General features: G+C 45.7%; 1 protein-coding gene across 1 annotated transcript in view; it reads left to right on the top strand.

Moving 5' to 3' along the window:
- Positions 1-12,737: 12,737 nt before the first annotated feature.
- Positions 12,738-26,032, top strand: part of MEIOB (meiosis specific with OB-fold) — a 1,713,677-nt gene continuing 1,700,382 nt past the window's right edge. The window contains exon 1 of the mRNA XM_069647289.1: positions 12,738-12,805. The gene's annotated coding sequence lies outside the window, so the exon portion shown is untranslated. The remainder of the gene's footprint in view (positions 12,806-26,032) is intronic.

The following is a 26,032-nucleotide window of genomic DNA, read 5'->3' as shown; positions in this document are numbered from 1 at the left end:
ATCCCCAGGTCACTGGTCATGAGAGTCCTCCAGTTGGCCCACACAGGGCACCAAGGCATGGCGAGGATGAAGGCGCGCCTTAGGCTGAAGGTCTGGTTCCCCGATCTGGAACACAGGGTGGCCGAATTCGTGAGGACCTGCATCCCCTGCCAGGCCACGAGTCCGGCGGAAAAGGGTCCGCCCATTCAGGCCATGGAACGGAGCGACGTGCCATGGGGAACAGTGCACGCAGACTTCGGCTCGACCGGAAGAGGTCTATATTTCTTGGTAGTCACAGACCAGTGGTCGAGGTACCCGGAAGTGGAACTCGTGGAATCCACCGCCAGCGATCACACCATCCTGGCCATGGACAAGATCTTCGCCACCCATGGTTTCCCACTTGAGATCTGCTCAGACAATGGAGCGCCGTTCCAAGGGCAGCGCTTTGCCAGATACTGCGCGAAACGAGGCATCAAGCACCGAAAGGTGACCCCGCTGTGGCCGAGGGCCAATGGAGAGGTTGAGCGTTTCATGCGGACGCTTAACAAAATTTTTCGTATCTCTGTCAATGGAGGGGAGGACCTGCGCCACAACTTAATCGACTTTCTCCGTGAGTACCGGTCCACCCCACATCGGTCCACCGGAATCGCACCCGCCGAGGCCTTGTTCAGGCGAATACCCAGAGGGCTGATACCGGAAGCGGGAGACCGACGCCCGGGAATGATCGATGGCGCACAGGTGGCAGCAGACAGAGCCGCGAGAAACGAGAGCGAGACAACAAGGCGGAGGCTGCCGGAGAAAGAGATAGCAGTAGGAGACACCGTCCTTGTCCGGAACAGGAAAACTCTCAATGACTTATGAAACCCAACCAATGGGAGTAACTCACGTCAAAGGCTTCATGGTCACGGCTGCGAACGCGCGTGGGACGGTGACCAGAAATGTGTCCTTCTTCAAGCGCATAGGACCCGTGGCAGCGGAGGAAGAACCCGGTCCCGACCAAGGACTAGCGGCAGAGGCGCCGCCGGAAGGCGTTGAACCGCCCGAAGATCCTGGGAGGCCAGAGAACCTCGAGAGGAGCTCGCCCAGGTACCCGCGCAGGGAGGGGCGCCGCCCCCCACAAAGATTCCAAGATTTCATCATGGACTCGGCAGCCTGAGTAACTAAGTCTGTTAAGTATAAGTTGTTTTGAGCCATGTTGGCTCCCCATGTTTAATGTGTTCGTTGTTTGAGGGGGAAAAGGAGGGATGTTGTGTACGTGGTACACGAAGCGCGCATGCGCGGCCCAGCGGAGCGCCGGAACAGGCAGACGTCTCCGGTGTGCGTTCTTGCGCGCCGCATACGCGCGCTGGTGCCCAGACCCAGGGGGGGCCCACACTCCACCACAGTGCCCCCCAGGTTACAACATCGGGGGGCTCCTGCACTGCCTGGGATCGTCGTCGGAGCAAACAAAATGGTGTCACTTCAGCTCAAGTAGCTGTGGCTTCCAAACACAAACTTAACCAGCTCCGAGAATGGTGTCCAGGCGTTTGCTGAGTTGATTGGTCGCACCAACTCAAAGGAAGAATCCATCCTTGAAGGAGCTTCTCTGTCGAATGGAGATCTGGCGATTTGGAGGTGCAGCAGGGCTTCAACAGGAAAACCAATGGTCCAGTGGTTGCAGCAGCCGTCCTCTTCCAGCTCGTCTTCGGTTCTTTCGTTCCAGCTGTCGACTCTGCCTTCCAGTCCTGGAGACTCGCCTTTTAAACAGTTTTCTCCCATTCATTCCAGCCTAGCTGTCACTCACACATCAGGGTGGCTGTCCTTGCCATACAGTCAGCCAGCCAATCATGCCAGAGTGCATTTGGGTCTCCTAGGAGACCAAGCACAGAGAGTTTCGGGAACCTCCCTCACTTCCTGCCCACCCCAGACACTCAGACGCCATGGGCGGACTTCAGTCCTGAAGCCCGCCAAAGGCTCATAAACAAAGGGACCAAACCTGGTTTGGCGCGCATAGTTAAACACCAGAAGGACCTTTCCACAAAGAAACAGGGAAAAAAGAGGACCAAGTCTGTTTCTACAGAGGGGTCTTGGGCGCCATATTGAAAAACATGGTGGCCCTGATTTTTAGCTATCAGTGTTCGCGGTTGGGAAAAATCATTGTAGTTCGTTATAAAACCACTGCCACCAGCCATTTCAGTAAGAAAGGGTAGCTTTTGACAGCTACAAGAGTGTTTAGACATAGGAGATACTAAGTAACCCCTCCAGCACTCCATAGGAAGATAATGTGTGCTAGGTCTATGAATTTAAAAATACTAGTAAAGTCAATTTAACTTTACAATCTCTGGGAACAGTAGTTCACCCCAGAGAAGGTATTTAAATCTTGTGAAGTCCAAAGGACACCCCTGTGCCACTGCACTAAAGGGGCTGTGTGACACAACAATAAAAGGATGATGCCTATGGAGTTATCTAAAACTCCATAACCAAAGAACACAAGATTAAAACACACATCAAAATACATGAGAGAGTGGGAAAAAAGGCTCACACTCCCTCCAGGGAAAAAAAGAAGTCTTCAAAATCCAGCAAAGTTGCTGGGGGTCTCTAAGGTGAAGGGAATAAGCACATTTCTGAGAATTCTCCCTAACACTGGAATATGCTCCTCGCCAGCTGTAGTTTTGGAGGGAGGGCGGAGCAGGGCAGGCGAGCCCGGGGCTTTGGATGCCATGCGCTGGAAGGCACACTAGTTCGCACTTCAGGTTCCCCCATGTGAACTTCCATCTGGCTGCTTGCAAGCTACTTTCAGTTTCACACTATCATCTAGGGATGCCCATTAAAAGGAATTTTCCTTGGATCCCTACCACTTTTTGCAAAAGAAGTTCGCCGAGGGCAAGGTTTAACCCTTAGGTGATTAGCCTGTAAATGAAATCCTGTTAAAAAGGCACACGGGACTGACATGATATAATATATGTAGCAATGAGCTTTAACTTGTTGCCTGTGACTAGTGGAGAACACAGGATATGTGTGTGTTCTGTAAAAACAAGTAAGCTATGCAGTCCCCATATTTAAGTCCTTTGACTAGCGGTGTGTTGTATGATGTTCTGCATCCCCACGACAGGGATGGGCAGGGGTGGCGCTATAAAGATCATCACTGGCCAATCCCAGGAAAAGAGCTATTGGAGGGCGGGGTATCACGCTGTATTTTTGTTTTTATGCTGCATGTATGGCTGTAGCCATCTGTGAGTAGGCAGGGTTACCAAGTGGGAGTGGTCCCAAAGATTGTCGAACACCCCTCTATCATTCTGCCATGGGGATGCAGAATATCATACACCAGTAGCTATTGTGCCTGTCCCTACCACGCCACGCTTACCCTGGTCCAATATGCTGCTGCTCAAAACCGTCCTGCCCGTCATGTTCTGGCCGTCCAAAGAAAAGACCCTCCTTGTGCGTCTGAGCAATTTAAAGCCCCTCCCCAGCTTGAAGCGGTTGACTCTCTACTAACCCTAATGAAAACTCTCCAATATCCTGCATGCTCACACTACAGCAGCAAAAACATTAAACCAGCACAAACTGCAAACGCTCATACACCAAACATCACATAACGTCTGCCAACTAAAAAACAAACCAGCACACAGTGACCGTTTCTTCAGAACTGAAGCTACGAAGAGCACTTCAAAGCTCTCTTACGCTTTTCCCTCTCAATCCCACTAAGGCCACCCTTCCTTTTCAGGTCTGCCAGAGCACCTGTAGACCATGAAAATTCAGATTTTTCACACATACGTTACAGAAAGTCATAATTCTATTAAAGACACAAAGGCAAAGGATTATGCTTTCCCTTTACTGGAAAAATCGAGCAGCATTCAAATGTAACGTTTCAACCATAAAAAAATAACATCACCAAAACTACATTTCCCATTAAAGAGTGTAGTTCATTCTTTTGTGTTCATGAAAAGCAAAACCGCGTGACTATTTCCACCAATCACTACAGTCCTTTATCCTCCTTCACAATCCCATGTCCTTCCTCTTTCTTTGTCTGTGTCCCATAAACTTCAACTTTTCGTCCCAACCGTTAAACGCTGTCCAACAAATTTGACCTTATGATCCAGTAGATTTATTATCCACCTTAGAACCTGAAACACAAACCATATTTCAGACAACTGTCCCGAGGGAGGGTAATCAACATGAAAATCACTTTTCCATATACCTTATACAACAGTACTATTTTCTTTAACATTATTATCATCACAGAATGCAATACATTTACTTTTATAACATCAATTATTGGGTAAGATAATCCTACTCCTCTGTCTCGTTAATAGAATTATGACTTTCTGTAACGCATGTGTGAAAAATCTGAATTCTATGTCAAGACACGGAGGCTCGTATTTTGCTTGTTTAAAGCTTACTTGCCAACAACGTAGCTATTTTTTCCATTTTGGCTTAAAATAAAAAGTCTTAAACATTTATTCTTTCGACCAGTTTGCTGCCTTCATGATGTCCTCTATTCTGGCCCCTGCAAGGAAAGACTTAGATGCCATTGCTCCTCTCACTGAATGAGCCCCATGGGCATCTGTGTCTACGCTAGCCTGTGTCATCACCCATCTAATCCATCTCGCTAGTGTGGCTGTCGCTACTGCCACAAAGGGGCTCCATATGGCTTTGAATAACTGGTTTATCCCTGGGGGTCTCCTTCCCCTAGTCATGGACTTGTATGCTGTAATACATCTCATTGGACATAATTATGGTTGTTCTGGGAAAGCCTGATATGATATTGATCCCAACCACATTTTGGTCCTCTGCACTATATCAAAGGTTATAACCCGAGGCGTTTGTGACTTCCTATTTATCTCTAATGCCTTTACCCTCTTGCCTGACAGTAAACAAAATAACATAGCTAGCTTGGCTGATAATGCCTTCCTAGTCCGTTCGTCATTGTCCGCCTATGGTAGGAACATTCTCATGACTTTCTCTACATCCCATACCTGTTCATATTTATGTTTTGGAGGTGTAAGTATTCTAACCCCTTTCAAAAGTTTGCAAACTAAAGGGTGTTCTCCCATGGTTAACCCCTCAATTCTCAGGTGTCCCGCCGAAATAGCTTAGAGGGCTGTATTAATCGTCCTATACGCTTTGCCCAGGGCTAATAACTGTGCTAAATAATAAACTACATGTACAACATCTGTTCTAGAGGGATGTATGTCCCTTTCCACACACCAATTGTGCCAACCTGAACAGGCTGTTCTATATGTCTTCTTGGTCCCAGGTGCCCAAGCCTCATCGATAATCTGTTCAGCTTCTTCCAATAATCCTGGCCTAGTCCAGTCTCCCCTGAAATTGCCCATGCAATGTAGTTGAGGCTGCCTGTCCTCACTAGCGGGTGACATTCTCCTGTGGGGTCCCTCACTATGAGGTGTAATCTCAGCAGAGCGATCGGATTGTCGTAGGTCATCTCTAGCAGGTCTGGAAACCATGCTTGACCCCTCCAATCCGGCGTAATTAGTACCATGGATACTCGCTGTCTCCTCACCTGCGCTAGAGTCTTTGCGATCATCGCATAGTGAGGGAAAGCGTATTCTTTGATCGGACCCCACTGTTGCAGAAAAGCCTTTATCGCTTCCGCCTCTGGGTCCGGTCTCCAGCTGAAAAATCAAGCAAGTTGCTTGTTCAACCTCAACGCAAAGAGCTCTGTCCTGCATGGACCCCATCTCTCCATCAGTGCCTGGAATACATTCTCGTCCAGCTTCCAATCGCTGGCATCCCTGAGAAATCTGGAGTTCAAGTCTGCTACCTCGTTCTGACTGCCTGCCAGGTATTCTGCCATCACTGATATCCCTCTCTGTGGGCACAGATGCCAAAATTCTTTTGCTAGCACGGCTAGCATTATTGACCTCGTGCCTCCCAGTATGTTTATATAACAAACTGCTGACACGTTGTCCATCTTGAGGTGTAAGCAACATCGTGCCCTCTCCTGTATCCAGCCTTTCACTCCAAAGGATCCTGCTAGTAGCTCTCTCTAGGCAATTTATGTGGAGATTTAATTCTTCTCCTGACCATCTGCTCACTGTCGACAGATCTCTGCATTTGGCTCCCCATCCCCACCTGCTGGCATCGGATTCTATCACCAGGTCCGGGGATGAGCCAAATATTGTCCTTCCATTCCAGGCATCCACGTGCTGCAACCACCACTGCAGTTCCGCTTTCGCCTCTTTAGACAAGGGTATCCTTTGTTCGTAGAATGCTCCCATCCTGAGGTGTTGCATTTTCAGTCTCTGCAGGGCCCTGTAATGGAGAGGTCCCAGGAATATTGCATGTATTGATGAAGCTAGGTGTCCCACTATTCTTGCTAACTCTCTCAGGGATATCCTCTCTGATGTTAACCTGTTCCGTATCTCTTTCTTTATGTCGTTCACCTTGCTCAGAGGGAGGTTTAACGCTCCCTGCACTGTGTCTAATCAGAAACCCAGAAATTTCATGTTCTGTTCTGCCTGTAGGTCTGACTTCTCCCAGTTTATTAGGAAGCCCAGTTGTTGTAACAGTTCTACATGTTCCTTGATTTGCGTTTTGTCCTGGCACTTTATACAAAGGTTGTCCAGATAAATGATTAGTCTGATCCCTCTCTCTCTGAGTAAAGTCACTACCAGTTTCATCACCTTCGTGAAGCACCAAGGGGTCGATGCTAGACCGAATGGTAGGCAGGTGAATTCCCAAACTTGCCCATGCCAACGAAACCTCAAAATCAATGTTGTTCCGCTGCCATAGGTATGGTCCGATAGGTGTCTTTGAGATATATTCTTGCCAGCCAATCCCCTTGTTGCAAAATATCTCTCAGCAAGTGTATGCCCTGCATTTTGAAATGTCTGTAGACCACAAACGTGTTCAGTTCTCTTAAGTTTATTATCGGCCTTGTCTTGTGACGGCCTCTCACTATAAACATGTTGCTTATGAAGCTGTCTCCTATGTTTGTTACCTGCTTTATAGCACCTTTCTATGCTAGCTCTCTTATTTCTGTATCTAGTAACTCTTCGTCTGCTGTGCTGAGCCTTAATAATTTCGGCCACCTCTCTTGATTTGGTAAACTTATCCAATCTATGTGGAAGCCCTATACGGTGTCTAAAACCCAAGCATCTGAAGAGATTAATCTTCATTTCTCTACATATTTCGCTACTCTCCCCCCTACTGCAGGAATATGCGTTTGTGTTTTCTTCACCTGCGCATTTTCTCTCACCTGTGTTAGGCCGGTGTCGGTTTCCAGTGTTTCTCCACCATCGCCCTCTTCCTCTTTACGGGAAGAAAGGTTTTGCCTTTCTTTCGTCCTGTTTCCAGTGTTCTCTGTCACTTTGAAACCTGTTACTGTAGAAACTGCTGGCATAGCAGCCCCTGCCTCTTGCAGCCCTGTCACAAACCTGTCTGCCAAATACTCTCTTCAGAGAGGCTTGCGCTTTGTCTATCGCCACATTACAGTTGGCGAATTTCGTTAGCTTGTTAATAAAGACATCTCCAAAGGGCTTCTCTTTTGCTGAAGTTGCTGCCTCAGATGTGGCCAACTCACTCAGTTTGGGATCAATCTTGACCAGAATTGACCTTCTCCTTTCCACCATAATCGCGCTGTTGACGTTACCCAGTAGGCAAATAGCCCTCTGGGCCCAACCCAATAAAATGGTTGAGTCGATAGGTTAATTTTTACCTTTCGCCTCTTTGGCAGTCTCCATTATCTTTGTAATTGGTCCAATCACATCGAACATTCTATCTTGACATGATCGCCAGGATCTGTCCAATCCTTTCTTTATATCCTTCATGTACCTCCCCATGAACGTGACCATGCGGCCATCAATTTCTAGGGTCTCTGCAATCCCTTCTGGCAGGTGTGGCCTTGGGCATTTGGCCCTCAATTTGCTTCTGGCTTCTTTTGCCAGCAGTGTTTGTAGCCTCTTTTTTTATATACACTGCAATCTTGGCCGGCGGTTCTCATCTGAGGACCTAGGGTGTATGAGTGCGTCCAGATCAAATTCATTTCCGGCCTCCTCTTTGTCCTCTGTTCTCTTTTTCTTAGGAGCTGTATCTTCTTCTTTTTCCGAAGGTATCACTTCTACCTCTTCATCCGATGATGGGCTCCCCCAATCATCGCCATCATACCCCTCTGAGCTATCAGAGGTGTAATCACACCATTTATGTTATTTTCTTTTCCAGCTTATAGCCTTGCTTTTGCCCTTGCTTTTTCGTGGCGAGCCTGGGGCGGTCTTGCCTTTCTCAGCCTTGCAGGCTTTTTTCCTTCCCCCTTTATACAGTCCTGTACCTCTTAACCGTTCAGCTCTTCCATTCCTCAGGAGAACTTAATCCATTCTTCCATGACTGCCAGTTGTTGAGAACTGTGCCCCATGGAGTGATCAGGGCCTGATGCAGTATCTCTCCCATGCCAGATTGCAGTCTTTTCTGGCTCACATGAGCCCTGCCTTCCTCACTCGAGCTGGACATGATGAGTTTAAATGGGGACAGTAGTGCCACTTTATCACTCAAATCTCAGGTGTCTTGGGCCTGCACCTGTCTTATTATTATTCTCTGGGCAAACTGTGAGTTTCCTGGTGTGTTCAATGCATGGAATACGTTTTCCCTGTGGCTGTTATGCCTTTTGGCCACTAGATGGCGCTGCTGTAGCGTTAATATGCTTCTTTTTAAGCTTTATGTTTAATGACTTTGAGCGCTTTGATGTGTTCCTCCTTCTGAATGTTGGAAATTGACCAGAACCTCTTCAGAGAGGCTCTGCGTGGTCTGTCTGATGTGAATTACAGGCGCTCTGAGAAAATATGTCACAGAAGTAACTGACGAGGACCACCGGAACCCCAAAGAGTCACTGTGTTGCTCCTCTGACTTCCGTGACTACATGCCCTCTAAAGCCTACACGATCGCCAGAACGTTAAACCTGTCGCGTTCGCTGTTTACACGTTATGGTTTCAAAAACCCCTGCGGATATGCTCCCCACTTCAATGGAACGCTGCGCGTTTACTCGCTGTGCTTTTATAATCCATACTATTGTATACACATCACCAGTAGCACTCTCAATAAAAGTAACGTAGTGCTAAGTACTTAACTGGCTGCCCGAGCAGCAAAGAAAGAGGAAGCACACAGGATTGTGAAGGAGGATAAAGGACTGTTTATGTAGAGATTGGTGGCAATAGTCACGTGGTTTTGTTTTTCATGAACACAAAAGAATGAACTACACTCAAAGACTTAATTGGGAAATGTAGTTTTGGTGATGTTATTCTTTTATGGTTGAAATGTTACATTTTTTTTATTTTTTTATTATTGTATTTACTAAAAATTCATTGGTTTTAACGAAATTGTCGAAGTCTATTTCTTCTGTTTTCGTCACGAGAGCCGTAGAGAGAGGAGCACTTGTATGGCTTAGCTTTTCACTTCTTCTTTACTTTGTTCTATCAAGATGAAAGCCTGTTGCAAAATCTTTGCCGTGGCAATTGCCCACGATGTTTTTTGTCCGCTAATTAGCCGTTACCACCAAGTCTCCTCTTCCCGTAAAATTGAGGCCTCCAGAACAGTTGACAAATAGGCCTTTCTCAGGGTTCTCAACGCCGTGCAGGAAGTTAATAGATGTCTAATCGTTTCTACCGTCTTTTCCTCTTTGCATAGTCTACATGAATTTGATGGACTGTTTCCTCTGATGAACAAAATTTCGCTGGTTGGCAACAAATTTAGCCTCGCTTTCATAAAGAGTTCTCTCAGTGGCTTGCTAGGGAATTTTTTGTAGATTTCGGCCGGATCGTTGTATTTTCTCTGTAGAGGCGGTAGATGGTTTAAATGTTTGTTCTTTTCAACCATCTCTAAGGTAGCAATCCAGTCCAGTCCCTCCAGTTTTCTCTTTACTCTAAGAGGATTGGTCAACAGCTCCTCTTGCGAGCAAGCGACTGAAGTTAGTTGAGCCTTCTTTTTGTCCACCCATGTTGTCAGAGTTTTAGAGTTGCCTGCTTTGATTTCCACCGCCATCAGATTGTATAGGGTTGGTGATTCTGGTAGGAGGATTTTCCTATATAGTGACAAAGTGTTGTTTTCCACTACGGCTTTTAATGAGATCAATCCCAGTTCTTTTCTTATTGCCGGTAGTGAAGTAGAGTTTGGAACTGACAACAACGATCTCCAAAAGAAGGCTTCAATCTTTTGCCAAATCTTTACCGGCAGCAGAGGCATGGCTTCAACTCCATATGTCAGGCACGGGATGACTTTTGCCTTGTAATATTTCAATACTGGTAGCAGCGAGAAACGCCCAAACTTATTGTCCAACATTCTTGCCTGTGTGGTCATTGTACGGGCTTTGGACCAGATGAGGTTTTGCATGCTTGACTCCTGTTTGGTGTTGTCCAGCATGACCCCCAGATATTTGAATTTTGGGACCACTTCTACCTGCATGTTATCCAACGACCATGATGATATTGTTTCACACTTTTTCTTTTTGCCCAAAATCACTATTTTCGTTTTTTCAATGTTGATTAGAAGTTTGTTTTTGTTGATGTACTCGACCAGATTAGTCATTTGGCGTTTGAGGCCTATTGGAGTCTGATCGATCAGGGTAATGTCGTCCGCATAAAGAATTCTAGGGACTTGTACAGACCCAACCTTTGGCGGGAAAGCCCTGATCAATTCCGTTGATTCTTTGTAGTCTATGATGAATGCCGTGAACAAAGCTGGCGCCAGAGGGCATCCCTGTTTAACGCCCCTCGTGATTGGAATACTAGTCGATAGCAGGCCCTTACCATTTAATTTTACTCTCATCGATGTATTGGAATAGAGTGCTGTTATCGGGGCCAAGATGTTGTTCGGACAATTTGCTGCTTCGAGTTTGTTCCACAGTAAAGCTCGATCCACCTTGTCGAAAGCCTGGGTAAGGTCAATAAAGGCTAGATAGATGTTGAAGGATCTCTCTAGCGCTTTGCTTTTCAGAAGACTGAAAATCATGATATTAATTGATGCTCCCGCGTTTTTTTGGAAGCCAACTTGAAAGGGATCGTGCAATGGAGCAGACTTTAACCAGGCTTGGAAAATCTTGAGTAGAAGCATGCCAAAAACTTTGCCTATACAGTCCAGGAGCGCTATTGGTCTGTAATTGGCCGGATCAGTTCTACCCCCCTTTTTAAAGATGGGTATTACCACCGATGACGTCCATGATACCAACACTGTTTTAGTTGTGGCACAGTTTTCGAAGACTTTGCTGATGAATGGCGCCCACTCTTCCGAGAAGGATTTAAGGTCTATGTTAGAAATACCATCTGGGCCTGGTGCATGCAAAGTTTTTAGTTTCCTTATGATGCCTTTGATGTCGTCCTCATCTGAGAAGTTATGCCATTCCTGATGTTGTGCTGTTTCCTCTCTTACCTTTTTTCCATCCGGCTCTTGAAATAGGACTGAGAAATGTGCCACCCACGATTCTTCACTCACGTAATTTGCCTGCAACGGCATAGGGTGCGCCCATGATTGTTTGATAAGGGACCAAAAGTCTCCTGTGTTTTTACTTCCTAATTTCTTTAGCATCTCCTCTGCGTCTTTTTGGTACAGGGAGATTCGGTACTGTCTCAGCCACTTTCGAAAATCATTTCTCGCCTTATATGCATTCTTTAAGTCCACTTCCATGTTGCTTTTTCTTGCCTTTTTTGTTAGGCTTCTTACTAAGGCTCTTCTTCTCACTAAGATTTTGTCGTATTGATGGCTTTGCATGTCTTTCCCGACCACAATTTTCTTTTTCATTTTTATTTTGAAAGGGCTGATAGGTTGGTAATCAGGGATTTTGACTGTCAATGTGTCTTTACATTGTCCCTCTTTATGATAAATTTGATTCAGTGATTTTATTCGCTCCGCTGTCAATTTAAGTCGATTCCGACCATTTTGTTCAAGATGGGATTCACAGAGGAGTTGTTCTCTTTTCCCCATTTCCCATGTGGCTTTAAACAGATTGTGAAATGTTACATTTGAATGCGGCTCGATTTTTCCAGTAAAAGAAGAGAAGCATAATACGAGCCTCCGTGTCTTGACATAGAATGGTAGCAGTGTGTGAAATAAATTGCGAAAACATAACATGATGGCCCTGTGTACCAAATTAGTGGGTCCCAGAAATGTCAAGCATAAACTATTACAGAAACTCGAATTTTGTTAATAAAAATACAACTTTCACGTGGCAACAAAGGCAACTTTTCTTCACACGCCCTCAAAAACTGTAGCTTAAATAACGGCAAACAAGGACAAGTAAAGGACAAGTAAAGAAAAGCTTTCAATGGAAAACACTGTCAACTTTTCCTCCTACTGACTGGAAAACTGCAGCTTAAATGATTGCTAGCAAAACAGACTATTCAAAAATGCTATTGTTGTCATGCAAAATTATGCTGCTTTCGCGTGAAAAACACGGGCATTTTCTCCTTTGCGTTTTAGAGCAGCAATTGACTAGTTAAAAAGTCCCGCCTGTCAGTTTAGGTTCTTTGCACCACCCCCATCATGTCTCAGTTACTTCCATGCCGCTAACTGGGGTGGGGGCGGGGGAGGGGGTTCTCTCGCTGGACCAATGGGAGCCTGCTGTAAGCCGTGTTGCCCAGAGAGGAAGCCCGCCAACCCCTGCCGTCAATTCACACCTTCTGTTAGTGGAGGCGTGGGGACTGCGGCAGCGTTTGTCACTGCAAGTGATAGGGTTTATGGCCAATCACCCCATCTGTGCCCGCCCCCACTCCACCTCCACCAATAGAAAGTGGTTATATTGGATGGGGCGTACCTTGTCGTCTGTATGCTGCATGAACTTGACACTCCCCTAGCGGACGCATCTACCTACAAACACAGCTGTTGCTACTTGGCATTTATTTGTGAGGTGAGAGGACTTGTAAAAGCTGTTTTGGTAAGTGAGGTATGAAACAGGTAGAAATGTGAGGAAATCTTATTTATGGATTTTAAGTGTATGAGTGGTGTTTTGAATACGATTCGAGGTCGCTCACATGGAAGAATGAACCCGCTTTCAGAATAAAGTCGCTTCAGAAAATTGCTTCATAGGGCAATTTTCAAAATGAATATGACCGGTAAGTGGAGAGTAAACTAGTACTTTTGGATAAAAACTGCAACACCATTGTTTGCGCAGCAGGTGCTGGGGATGTGGGGAAACTATTCGCTGTGTAGACTGGCAAACGTTTTCAAGGGTTTCTAAGCAATAAAAGAAACAGCGCTTAACGCAACATGGCTTAAAACTATCGTAATAGTTATTTTAATTTGTGTAGGGAATTCCTTTAAAAGCAGCATTGTGACTCGAGAGTTTGATTTATCTCGGTGTTTCAGTTTCTACCAGGAAACCTTGTAGATAATTAAAACAACAAATAACACTTTTGGCTAGTTATTCAAATTTTATTTATTTAGGGATTTGTAAAGAACTACGCCTAATTTCCTCTCCCTGTCATTCCCCTACCTCAAGGGCGCAGTGAAAGAAGGAGAATGCAATTTTCCCATTGAATTGCATTGGGGTTAGTTAGTGGCGTCTACAAGAATCAAATTGGGGGGGGAGGGGGGAGTGCACAGAGTGGGCCACAGACAAAAGTAGGGGGGCCGCCTATAAAAGGGCAATGTGTATGCTTTTCCCAAATTGGCGCAGGCAAAGTAGTCCAAAGTGGCCCAGGGGAAGTAAAAATCGTGCATTTATACAGCAAGCAATTCTGTTGTATATATCTTGATGTTAATGATATTGTCTCGTCCTATATCGATATTGAAAATATATATTAGTATTGGTATATCTCCAAAACTCGATATACCGCCCAGCACACAAATAGCACCAGTTAAGTTCACTCCTGGTTTTGGGCCTTCGTGGGGAACTTTTGACACCTGTCATCTTATGCACTTTAAAATCATAGTGTTCATATTGTGTCCCCATCACATCTGCTGTAGGTGGCCTTTCACAAGTGAGCCATTAACACCCACGGTTCCCAATGCCTTTTTGTGCATCTCGCATCTGGCTGCAGGTGATTTTTCTGCAAGGTCTGTGCAGATCGCAATTGGGGCTGGGGATTCCTTTCTCAGCAGTGTCTTTGTGTGGACATTTTATAGTGCACATGTAGCAAGAGCGGGCATGTGAACTAGAGGAGCACAGTGTGTGCGCTATAACAGCGGTCAACCAGCGACAAGATATGATCCTTTAAAGCAGTGTCTTCTGCAGAGATGGAGTCATTCTGATGTCTCTATGGCAGTGTGTCCCGTTCAGGCCAGACGAAAGAAACAGGTGAGGCAAAATGCCTGCAAATCCGCAAGTGACGGCTGGGGAAAGGAGGACAGCAGATTAGATCTCTAAGGCCCCTGCTTCCCTCAGTGTAGCTGGGGAGTCGGCTGGGAAATCCATGTCAGGAGCAAGCTACCCGCCAAGACCCCAATTTAAATTTCAACAATCGGCAGCCGGGCCGGCCCGATTGTTGAAATTCCAATTGGGGTCTTTTTTCACTGTTCCCTCAGACAGGGCAGGGGGCAGGGCTTGCCTTTTCACCTAACTGCGCATTTGTGCGCACGCATGCAGTCGCAATGGAAAGCCCTGGACCCTGACTGCTGACCCTCACCCCTGTGCCGCTGTCCTGTGTGCACCTGCATGGTGCTTGTTAGGCAAGATTGTATGCAGTACCCTGTGGGAGACTGCACCAGCCTTGTCCTCTTGGGAATAGTTAACCCAACCTCTGGTATAAGCATGTACTACACAAGATGGTAGAGTGACTGAACAGCCAGCCTTATTTCAAGAGGGGTCAATGTGTGCTGTAGAGTTATTACACAGATTCACAGTGACAAGTATCCAAATAAACACTTCCACTCAAGGTTTCTTGATTAAACAATTATTTATTAATTTAACAGTCAGTTGATTATGCCTTCTTTAGAAGGGAGCAAATATATGTAACACAAAATTATACTTCAAAACTACACAATCTGTTTCAGTAAATCGGTAGATATCCATTGGGGATGGCGCACAGACACTTTGTACACCCTTAGGTGACTTAAATAACTAGGACATTGATAAATCACTTGGTACATTTAGAGCAATACTGAGGTTAGTGTCAAAAACGAAGAGGAGGGAATAAAACAATGGTTAACTAATATTCTTAAACATGTAAGTACTTTTTGAATACTCCAATGCAAAGTAAGTGAACCCTTTCCTGGGCAATAGTTAAAGCACAAAGTCAGAGGGGAGACGAGTCTTTCAGAGCCAGGACAGCCAATGTCAATTGAGCAAAAGTCAAGGTGAACTGAAGCACCTCTGGTAGGTAAGTAAAAGTCTTGCACAAAGTTTTAGAAATCTTTGAAGAAAATGAAATCACTGTAGGGTCACAATCTGGGAGGCTTGTGGGGGGCAAAGCTGCAAGCAACTCTGCAAAGCAACCAAGACAAGTATCAACTGAGAGCTAGCAGGCTACACAACAAGAGGTAAGCAACCCCTTGGTTTGGTTTATTTCTTTTATAGCGCAACACACCCATCGGTCTCAGTGTGCTTACAAAAAACAAAGAACCATACAAACATAACCTAAAAGCAATAACAAGCTTAATAAGACCCATGATAATGACATCAAGAGAACACGGAGAGTATCAGGAGAAACATCAAGAGGAAGGAAGGACAAGTTATGAAAAACATGTAAGCCAGGGAGAAAGAAGTCAGTTAACAATTCTCAATTTAGTATAAGATGACACATTCTGTAGATTAAGATTTTGGCTCAAAAACATGGGTAAATTGCTGGATCCACATCCGACAATTATACAATCTGTGTTATCCAAAGAACACGAGCCGCCAATCTGAGTCCTCCGGAGAACGTTTAAGTCTTGAGTTCTAATACAGTTGCGGCCCGCTCTTTGGTTAAGCCAAGCTAACATTTTATTTTTGAGCGACTCCCTGGATTCATAGTCCCTTGGCTTCTCGACATTAGTAATAACAACATTTCTGGAGTCCCTGGCAAAAGGATCGGCTATTAGTGTCATACCAGACTTGTTTAAGCAAATGTCCTTTGTGAGAGAAGGGTCCAATGAATAATAGGATTTCTTTAACAAAGGAGCTCCATCAGACAGATGAACGGTTCCTACACCGAAAGCGGTTTTTGAAGTGGAAGTTGCGGTTTCAGACTTTTATGAGAAGGTTCTTCCGAAAGTTTGGCAACCCAGGTGCACCCCAGCCAGGGTATCTGCAGTTTGACAAAGAAGCAGCCCAGGTATGCAGGTCTTCAATGTAGAGCATGCTTCAAGGTCTCGCATAAGACACTCCTTAAGAAGTGACCAGCTTCCCAAAATGTTTTGGTCTCCAAGCCCTATTATTAGACCTGCAGGGGTACTGTCCCCTGTCCTTGCCCCCAACTTAACAAGCAGGGGAGGGGGTAGGTGAATCTATGTGGGTCTAACAACTTCAGGTTTGTTACCTTTTATCCCTTTCTACATAATCCTCCTTTGCCTTCACGTGTACAATAGAAAGGGGAGTGTCTATATTCCCAAACTGTCCTTGCGTATGGGAAAAGGACCCCACTGACACATGATCATCCTTAGAAAGGACACTCTTTAAGACTTTGTTAGGGAGGCGTTTTTTTGCAGTCTTTGTTTCTTTTTTGCGCTTAATGCAAGCACTTCGGAAAACCGACTGCCGCACCCTTGAGGAGTAGAGGGCGTAGGCTGTGAGAGTTGTAAAAGAGTTTCCATGCTACTTGAACAAACAGGAGAATTGGTATGGGGCAAAATGCCAGGAACATCCCTGTTCGGTAGATCCCTCTTATTCTCAGTTTTACTCATAAAAATCGCCCTGGTTACTGGCATTGTCTGAGGCAATGGACAGAGGGAAGGCAAAGCCAATAAGGAGAAGGAGCACTATATCCAGGCAAAAGTGCAAACAGCAGGAATCTAAGAGGCAGCAACTAGCTTAGCTTACCAAAAAGCAGCAAAGGGGGGGGAAGCCAACCGCCAAGCACCAATACGGCTCTTACAGGCTCTCTGAGCATGGACGGCAGCTGGAGCGAGGTGTCTCAGGGTTCCACCAGCGTTTCCCTTTCGCTCCTTGACCATGAAAAGCGTTCAGACGGCAGAGTGCAGGTAGCCAGGCTCAAAACAGCGATCGAAGATGCCATAGATCTTCGGAGTAGAGCGTTCTCCTTGTGCTTCGCGTTCATCACACGGTCCGCTAGAGGAAAGGACCTAACGTCCATGCACGTCAAGCCGCACCGCTAACACGGCTGCTTCTGACGTGGTCTTAGTTTTACAGTACCTTTGGTTTGAAGAAAACTGCTTTCAGCTGGCTTCTGTTCCTATGTAGGTCTGCAGATCCTGTTGTTCCTGGGCCTCAGTCATGGGGACAAGAGGGAGGATGTCTGGCGACTCCTGCACTACGAATGGAAGGTTGGCGGCAGCAATGGGCAAACGTCAGATCAGCAGCACTTTGCGGTTTCAGCTTCTCACGGCTCTTGGAAACAGCACCACTGGGCTTCTCGGATACCTTTTATGGCCTTACCTCGCATCTGTGGTCCAGCACTCTGTTGAGGTGGCTCAGGCTTGGTCAGTCCTGCTTCATGGGAGTCCGGAGGATCTTCCTCTAGCTCGGGTTCGACTTAAAAACGATGCATTTGATATGGTTTTCCTCTCCCTTGCAATCGGTTAGTGCAGAAGCAATGGAAGTACAGCCAGCTCCGAGAGGATATCCAGACGAGTTTGCTTTGGGGTTCATTGGCCCCACTAACCCAAGGGGAGAAGTTGTCTGTTGTAGGGCTTCTCTAGTCAAAGCGAATTCAGAGCTTCAGCAGGGCTTCACCGGGCCACCCAACGGTTCAGGATTAGCAGCAAGTGTCTCTTCCAAGTTCTTCTTCGGATTCCTTGGTGGCCGACTCTTCCTTCCAAGCTAAAAGCCTTGCCTTTTTATGCAGGTTTTTCCCATTCATTTGCAGCCTAGCTGTCACTCACACATCAGGGTTGCTGTCCTACAAGGACAGCCAGCCGGCCAATCGCCTTTGGGTGCGTTCCTGTAACCAAGGGGATTAAGCATAGGGTCTTTAGGGCACCTCCCTCACTTCCTGCCAGACACAATGGAGCCTGAGGCGGGCTTCACCAGAGAATACCGCCAAAGACAAAACTAACAAAGGGACCGGACCTGGTTTGGCGTTCAGAGTAAATCTCAAGAAGGACCTTTCCAACAAGAAATGGTGAAAAAAGAAGACCCGAGCTAATTTGACAAAAAGAGCACCCATGGGTGCTTTACTGCAGCTGCAATTGCAGCCCGCGGCAGGAACACACAATGGTAGGAAAAAGTAAACCTCTGCCACCAGTATCATTATAGAAATGGTAACATAAAAATGTTACATGAGAAACTAGACAAAGGGGATACTAAGTAACCCCTCCAGCACTCTATTGTAAGACAGAGTGTGCTGGGTCTAGAAAGTTACAAAATTTAAGTAAAGTCAATTTCACTTCACTGCTCTTGGAAACAGTAGTTTCACCAAGAGAAGGTATTTAAACCTTTGGGAAATCTGAACGAAATCCCTGTGTCACTAGACTGAAGGTACTGTATGACACAATTTAAAGAGGATGCCTATGGAGTTTATCAGACTCCAAAGTCAAAAAGGAACAGAGTCCAAATCACAGAAAAATACATGAGTAGGGGGAAAAAAGGTCTCCCTCTCTCCAGGTTGGAAATTAAAAGTCCTAGTCCAGCAAAAAGAGCTGGGGTCTCTAAGGTAGAAGGGGAATTAGCACAATTCTGAGAATTCCCCCCTAACAGTGCGTTCTTCACTGCATTTGCCGTGCCCCTAGCCGGCCCTGGCGGCAGCATTATGACCCTGTGTATTGTGGCCCTATGTGTGTGCCGTGCGGGTGGATGCCAGGCAGCACTGCAGAGTCGCCCAGGTAGGGGGGCAGGGGAGTATCCAGCATTGCAAGAGTGGGGGGCGAGCCACCAATAAAGTCATGTTACTCCCCCTCCACCCCCACACCCAAATGCAGTGTGTGCAATTCCATATGGCCTAATTTGCACCCTCAAACCGCCCACCCCTGCCCCAATCGACTTTTTTGGTAACATTAGTGGCAGACGGCATTTTAACACAACAAAAATAAATCTTTAGAATCATTACAGATGCAGGAAACTCATCTATTGGAGCTCTGTCCAGGTGCTCTGGGGTAAAATACATGCAAACCTCCTAATTTGCATATGAATTGCATCAATAGAAATGACTTTAAAAGAAAAGGAAATCACGAGCATCATCAGTCTTTGATACTTGGCAGCACAATGGAAGTGACTTTAGAATACATTGCCATAAATAAGCCAAGTTGCAAATAACTTTGTTGTGCAAAATGCCTAAATTGCACTATTATTATATATGGAGTAACTTTATAGTCCATAGGCTTTTTTTAAATAAATGCCTGATATATTAACATAAGCTATGAAGTGAATCGCACAGCTGCAGATAAAACACATGGCAATTAAATTATTTGCTCAGGATCACACACTTTGGTTAAATGGTGAAACCAGGATGTGGACAATTTTCCCATCTTTAGTTGACATTGATATTTATTAAGGTTTTGCATTGCATTTCATGTGCTTAAATAATACTTTATAGCAATACCTTGGAAGCAAACCAGATTACATAATAAACTGTCCCTTTCATATTAAACTAACTATACTGTCATAGAAATATTTTGAGCAATAAGAGTATGGCTTTAGTGTTATTCTCCCCATACTGCATGCAAAATCGCAATAGCATCATGTAGATTAATGTGAGCCTAACAAATCCTTGGGTTTTAAAGCCATAGCCATTTCATAAAGCATGCAACATTATGCACCCTACTCACTTCCTCCCATTCACATTTCGAATGGGACAAAAGTCCCTGCTCATAGTCCCCCTCCCGCCTCCCCATCCCATCATTGCGTAATGGCTCACATTGAAATGCTCTGCTGACACAGAGCAACATGAGAGCCCCTCTGCTGCCCGTAGCTCCTTGGGACGTTGTCCTGGCAGCAGGACACCTCTCCCATTTGGAAAGGGTAAGGTGTCCTGCTGCCAGTACAATGGGCATGCTGTGCAGGAATTGCTCAGCACACATTGTCCTTCTAGCGGAACACCTTTCCCGTTGGGCACCCTCTTTGAGGTGCCTAACGGGAGAGGTGTCCCACTGTCAAATATCCCGGTCTGGCCCTAAAAAAGATCCTTTGGGGGGGAGGGGGAGCAGCTTTCCCTCGTTTGGTACGTCACTGTAGGGAGAGGTCTAAGGGGGTGGCACAGGATTTCAGAGGAGGGCCCCTGCTGGGACCACCCCAGCGACACCACTGGGGTTAGTGTTAGAGGTGGGTTCGCGGGTACGCCGTGCCCTTCGCCTGAGCACAGGGAGTCCGTGATCAATAACCACACGCACACTGGTGTAGTGTTATACTTTGGCCCGTCTCAGAACTTACTTTGCCTTTTATTCCTCTCCTTATTGCACATACTGTACGTTGCAGCACGTAACATCCGTACAATATAACACTCACCCACCATAAACAAAACACGTTTTCATTCACATGTCCATGACACATCCCATTTTGTCTAAATATTTTGGTTATATATATCCATTACAAAGTAGTTCATTAGATGATGACATTTGAATCTCTCTCTGAGGATATCTCCCTCAACGCGAAAAGGCCAAAGATGTGCCTGGCTGGTGTGATGCACCCCTTCTTGGGACTGGTTCGTCTGCCTGCTCATCCTTTGTCTCTGTTAGCCATTCTGACCTTTCATGGTAGTCTTCACCAGGGGAGTGCTCCCTATGGCCCTGAGACGAGAAACGCTTTAACCAGCTGCAGTTCCATGTTATTTCTTCTTCTTGTCGTTGGGTCGTGATGGACCCTTTTCGGCTTGTGATTGTCCACTAGTCCGTTTCATGAGGAAGATCCAGTTTCTGGCACACCTTTCTGTTCTGTAATAGTACTTTGTCTTATACTTGCACTTGGGACGGTACCAATCCTCTTTGTATGGATTCTTTGTCATTGTTGATTCTCTTTCTACCACACGCTCTTGGCACATCTATTTCTGCCGTTTTCCCTGACCCATATTCTGGCACTGGGGACCTAATTTTTCATTGCAACAGGGGCTCCGCTGGATATACATGTGTGACCGTATGTGTGGTTGTCCTTTAGGCCAAGAACGTTAACGTTTTCTACATGGGCATTCCTTCTTTGGATGAAATCCTGAACATTTTATTTAACGTGCGCATAAACCGTTGGCTCTGGGTCAGCATGGGGTGATGCAACAGTGTTTAATGTGATGGAATGTCATAACAGCCTTTAATGTTCCACTCTGAAAAAGTGGCCCATTGACCGTGTGGATTAATTTAAAAAAAAAGTGGACTCCATTGTCCCTGCAGACGGACTGCAGCAAACCATATGCTGCAAACACACCTTCGATGACTGGGATCACAACTCCCGGAGCGATGGATGCGACAAACCTGAACACCGGATATCTTGAAAGCTCATTGAGAATTACCAGGAAGTCTCTGTTTTGGGAATTGTTCCAAGTTCATACATAATGTGTTCTATGTTTTGGAGGCTCTCTCTGGCCACTCTATCGGGGGTGCCTTTGACGTTTCCTTCGTCACTTGGCACCATTTGCACCTTGCTAGCATAGTGTCCACCTTAATCTCGAGTTCGGGAAACCATACCTTTCTGCGTAGACGGGCCTTAGTCTTGCTTGCCCCTCGGTGTCCCGTGTGCGCTGTAGCAATGACTATCGGCACGTGAGGAATAATTCCAGTGCCCCCACCCCCCATTTGCATGCCCCTTTGTTCAGCGGTTGCATCAGCTAGTTCTTTGAGCGACATAGACTTTGGTACTGCTGCTCTGGTGATCATATCACCAGTTCTTCAACCTCCATTTCCACCTCTGCATGTCCCTTTGCTGACGGAGCTGTGTAACAGGATAAGTAAACTGCAGGAATATTTGCTCCTGCTTCCATCTGGATTCATCCCATAATCCGGTAACTGCAGCATTCATTGTTCCAGACTGAAGGATTGGAAGTAAGGGCTTATGATCAGGGACCACCTTGATTGGGTGCCCAAAAACAGGTGGACGTGACGGCAGCCTACACAGCACGGCCAGTTGACTCCTGCTCATCTGCGAATATCGCCTCTCTGTGTAAGTCAGAGCTTTGCTGGCTTACGTAATGGTGTGTCTCACACCAACCGAGTAAATTTGGTTCAACTCTTGAGCCTGACCGGGTTGGCATCCACTAGTATTTCTGATTTTCGAAAGGGGTTGAAGAACGCCATTGTGGTATCTTCAGCCAGAGCGGCCTTTGCATCTTCAAAAGCTTTGTGAGTCTCTGCATTTCAGTACCGTCTGGTATCTTTGCAAAATAGATTTCTCATGGGTTCTGTGATCATTGCCAAATTGGGGGATGAACCTCCTGCAAAAAATGTATCATACCTAAGAAGCTTCTTCTGCTGGAGAAACTGGGGGTGTGAACTTTTAATCGCAGCCACCTTCTGAGGAGACTTGGCTGATATACCCAAGTCTTGAAAGACAGCCACAAAATGCGACTTTTTGGGAGGAACTGGCATTTGTCCTTGTGAAGGGTGAGACCCTTTTGGCGCAACCTCTGAAATACTGTTTTCACACGTGTCGCATGTTCTTTTTCAGTTGTGGAATATATAAGTACATCGTCACTCACGCTCATCACCCCCTGCAAGCTTGCAAGCACCCCTCTCACGGTATGCAGAAATACTTATGCTGCTGACAAAATAAGCTGACGTGGGTTGAGAATGTTGTGATGGTTCTCACGAGTCCTGGTGTAATGGTATTTGATGGTAACCAGATCGTAAATCGATGGTGGAGAATATTTTAGTCTTTTGTAGATTGGCCAGGATGTTGTCAAGAAAAGGAGTTGTATGACTCTCTTTTGATTGCACAATCCGGCATCCGCAGATTCGTACCACTCCTGGAACGTGGTGTTGGGCCGTCAACTCGCTGGATAATATCTGCCTTCTCCAACATCACAAGCTCATCTTCCACCTTTTTTCGCAATGTGAGGGAATATGATGTTGCAGCTCGGAATTCCAACTTAAGACTGTCAATGTCAGTGGCATAAACATTGAACGCTAAGTTTACCAACCCCAGATCTTCAGCTACGTTGCAGCTCAGCAAGATATCGGTGGCTTCTGAGGTGATGTAAAAATGGCAGGTGTGGACACCCAGTCGTGCATTTCTTGCATGTAGAATGCACCTTGCTGGGCTAGGAGCGCTTACCTCTGTATGTCGCCAAGTTTGGAAGTGGTGACAGCTTGCGAACATTTTCCTGTGGGAATCACATTAACGGATGCTCCTGTGTCAATAAACACCAGGACAGCAGTTGAAATGATCTGGGACAGTAGTAGAAATGATCTGCACTGCACAGCGTGGGAGCCATTTATTTGGTGTTTCGTGCGATATGGGCAAATCTATATCCTGTGGCGAATGTGTCATATGCTTTCTTCGGTTTCCTGAAGCACTTGTGACGCCACAGCAACTCTGGCCAAGCGTCCTCTTCCTTGAATTAGTATTCTTTTGAATGGTAGGGGAGGCCACACTCCTCTGCACATACTCGCAAAGTGAATCACTTTGTTGACCATTCCCTAGGCATCCCTGAGGATGCAGAAGTGCAACCACACATTGTTCACGCAAGGTTTTCACCACCTCTTGCTTTTGTGGGGGAGTAGGACGCAAACTCAACTTGCCTCTCCCTCTGGAGTTTCTTGGGCTCGTTGTCTTAAATGAATGTGCCGCCTCTAGCTTCAGGCCTTTCATGGCATCTTCCATGTGTGTGCCCCTCTCTTGCTTGCCAATGCCTATGCTCTGCCCAATTCCAATATTCCCAGCAGTAGAAGTCCTGGTTCAAGTGCCAAGGACGAGGTATCTCGTCCTTGGGATTACCTCCCTGTTGCCAAGGACGAGATAGCTCGTCCTCGGCACTTAAGGTGTTAATGAAGGAGAAAACTTTAGAAGGCATTGAATGGCGAAATACCGAAATCAGCAGAAAAAGGCCTTGGCACTGGGGGGCGGGGGACCCATGGCAGTTGAAAGGTTAATACCGGTTTCCTAAATTGTGAAGAGAAACCTTTCTGAATTTGTCCTCTAATTTCCCCCTCTTTGTGTATCCATGCGTGCATAAGCGGTGTTCATAATTACTTAAAGAATTTGCCCAACATTAGAGCATGTTGGGGAAATGTTTATTGTAAAGCCCGCATGTACACCTGCTTTATCCTGGTGTATAAAACTGACAGGCTCCATAGGGACCTCCAGCATGCAAATCCATGTTGGGTCAAATGCTCGAGCATTTGTATGACAAAGAGGAGGGGAGGTGGTGGATGCAATTTGCGCTCTCCCCCTCCAGAGGCGTGCCGTGAATGGACCGCATCAAATCCTTATTGAAGGCTTTTACGCCTTCCAAATATTGAGGCTTAGTACTACAAAATGAAATACGCCAATCGCGGGTCGAAAGATACAAGTATCTTTATTTCTGTACATAATTCAAAGCAAAACAGATAGCTATCTGGCTCCCAACACCTTGCAGTGTGTACCAGCAGACACAGTGAGGGGTGAGAGTGCTGGACATCTTAATGCAGGCTCTTTTATACATTTTTCCAATCATTGTCCAGCCCCTCTCCAAACTAATAATTTACATGCTAGGGTTCGTGCCCAGTTCACATGACAATATTATTTCACAGATTTAACAAGTTTGCTTGTCCATGAAGATACAATGGCAGTATTGGGTTTCCGGCTCATAGTAAGCCTAGTTTCAAGAAAGAACACAATATATTACAACCAAAGCACACGGTTTGAGTTTGTTCTACATTGTTCCGTTGATCATATGAGGCTTGTGAGCGCAGACAACACTTGGATTGCAGTTCATACTAGTCACAAGGTTTCTTTGCACAGAACAAACCGTCTGCTCTCGGTCAGCCTAAAAGTTGACGTAACTCGAAGGTTGTTCGGCTCGGCAGTAGTTGAAAACACAGTACACCATTTTAGGACACAAAGCAAGAGTTACAATCAAAATGGCGGATTATTCTTAAAATGGCGGCAAAGTTAATCAGAAATCGGTGCATTTCAAACCTGGTTTTCTGTGCAATGTGAATGGGCTTAGGCCAATATTCATAACAAGACGGTTTTATACAAATACAGTTTAACAAACCCTCCTTTTGGCCTAAGCCAAGAGCATTACTCAAACATTTGCTTTATTCAAAAATTCCATGCCTCAATGTCCGTACATCCTGAATCACATTCTTCAGAAATATCAATCGCCATAAGTTCCTTGATGGTAATATCCTTCATTACTAAAACATTCTTAGTTTCTTTGGGCGTATGTACCTTTTGGTCCTAGTGTACCTGTTGTTTGTGTATAACATCCTCCTAACATCAAACGTATGGCAGGGAAACACTGTACACACAAACAAAAAAGCAGTAGAACATCAAGAACTATCATTATGACTGCAGAGATTTTCCAACTCCATGATCGTAACAAGTCCCAGAACCAAGCACTAAGATTCCAGTTTCCCTCTGGAACATGTACTTCAGTACTCGAGGTATGCAGATTTTGTATTGCCTTGAATATGGTAGGGGAGGAGTCGGGTCCAAAAAACACAGCACGTGGATCCCACCAATTTACATACCCCACCACGCCCAGCTAGGATGACATCTAACACCATCTTATTTTGGAGGACCACTAAGCTAATTGCTTTTTGCCCCAGCATCATGTTGTACAGAATAACAGTGGTCCTATTGATGGTTTTTTCCAGTACCCTTGCTAGTCTTCTGATATCCCCAGAATTCATTATGTCCCCAAAATGGCACAAAGGATTTTGCTACATCACCCATGACTTGTGAAGGAGTATCACCATTCTCATCCTGCCTTGGACGAGCTCTAGAAACTTCAGTAGTGGTAGCCACATATACCCCTGGTAACAAGATACCCAAATAACAAGTACCCTGCCAATCTCTGGGTAACTAAAGATAGGGCTTTATTGCTACATACCAATTGAACGGGATCTCCTACATACAGAGGTCTGTCCTCACTGGTTAGATTCGCAATGTTGGTACAACCTTCAAACGTACCCATTGGCT

The sequence above is a fragment of the Ambystoma mexicanum genome, chromosome 2q (assembly GCF_040938575.1).
Source record: "Ambystoma mexicanum isolate Mex_15411 chromosome 2q, UKY_AmexF1_1, whole genome shotgun sequence".
Classification (NCBI taxonomy): domain Eukaryota; kingdom Metazoa; phylum Chordata; class Amphibia; order Caudata; family Ambystomatidae; genus Ambystoma; species Ambystoma mexicanum.
The sequence above is the reverse complement of the archived record's forward strand: the minus strand, read 5'-3'. Positions and strand labels throughout refer to the sequence as shown.